The following is a 1,519-nucleotide window of genomic DNA, read 5'->3' on the forward strand; positions in this document are numbered from 1 at the left end:
ATGTCCAATTATTCTTTTTCTGTCGTCTAGTCCTTCTAACAACATATAGGAATGGAACATAGAATTTTGGCCAACCGCCAAGAGTTGGGACCTATGAGGTCATTCGGTGCTGAATGGGAAATTGAGTAGAAGGGCTTGAAAGGCGTAACAGGAGGTGAGCCTCGCAGCTGCACTATGAAACAAATGTTTGAGAGGGTGGATAGGGAGATGGATACAACGTATTAAGAACAATATTACCGAAAGTAACCAAATTTCCTCTAAAGATGAGCTAAATAACTCTGAAATATATCAAAATCTTTGAAGCACATTTTTTCCAGAATGGGGAAAAAATGGCATAATATATCAAAATCTTTGAAGAATATTTTTTTTCAGAATAGGGAAAAAATGACATAATATATAAAAACCTTCGAAGAAAAATTTTTTTTCAAAATAGGAAAAAAATGGCGCAATATATCAAAATCTTTGAAGCATATTTTTTTCAGAATGGGGGAAAATGGCACAAGTCAATTCGTCAAACCATGGATGAAATATACCGTAATATCATTAGACGTTACTTTATGGAAAGGGCGTAAGACCTGCTCTGTCCTTGTGATAAATATGTCTTAGATAGGAGCCATTCGTTTACCTCAGCGCAATAAGAGCGGAATTGGTCCTCGTGAGATGTGTCCTATTTCATCCAAAGCACTTTAGCTTTTTTTATACTCCTTTATATAATAATTCATTCTAAGGCGAATTGTATCGTTTGCCAAAATGTCCGTCGTCAACTTAAATTACTGTAATAATTCACTCCATTTTTTTTGCGTCATGTCGAGTCAATTTCGCTGTCCCTTTCAGCAAATGGACACGAAATGGGGAGAGAGAGAGAGAGAGAGAGAGAGAGAGAGAGAGAGAGAGAGAGAGAGAGAGAGAGAGAGAGAAAGTAGGTCACCATGTCAGTGACGATATTTTCACTGAAGAATGTTGGAATCTATCGTGGCTATTAGACTGAAGATCCTCAGAGATGAAGAAATGTATAAATAACAATTTCAAAAATTCAGGAAATGTTAGTTTTATGAAACGAACGTTTCCTTGTAGCTTTCTGTACGGTACGGGTTGCAGTGGGTCACAATGTGGCCCGAGATACTGACAGACTTAAGCAGTTACGGATGAGGGTTTGATCAAGGGAAAGTTGTCTGAAAGAGATACTGAGATCACCAAATCCTCTCTCTCTCTCTCTTCTCTCTCTCTCTCTCTCTCTCTCTCTCATACACACACATATATATTTACATAATTGAATTTGCCACCTTTATCGGGAAGTATAATTACTCATATGTTTTGAAAACCTACGAAGCTTCAGAGACTGTTAACCCCTCCAGTAAAGGACTAATTTTCTCCAAATTAGGTGGCTACCTAATCCTGGAAAATTGGGTGGGTACCTAATTCTGGAAAATTGGGTGGCTACCTAATTCTGGAAAATTGGGTGGCTACTTAATCCTGGAAAATTGGGCGGTTACCTAATTCTGGAAAATTGGGTGGCTAC

The sequence above is a fragment of the Macrobrachium nipponense genome, chromosome 19 (assembly GCF_015104395.2).
Source record: "Macrobrachium nipponense isolate FS-2020 chromosome 19, ASM1510439v2, whole genome shotgun sequence".
In the NCBI taxonomy this organism is placed as follows: Eukaryota; Metazoa; Arthropoda; class Malacostraca; order Decapoda; family Palaemonidae; genus Macrobrachium; species Macrobrachium nipponense.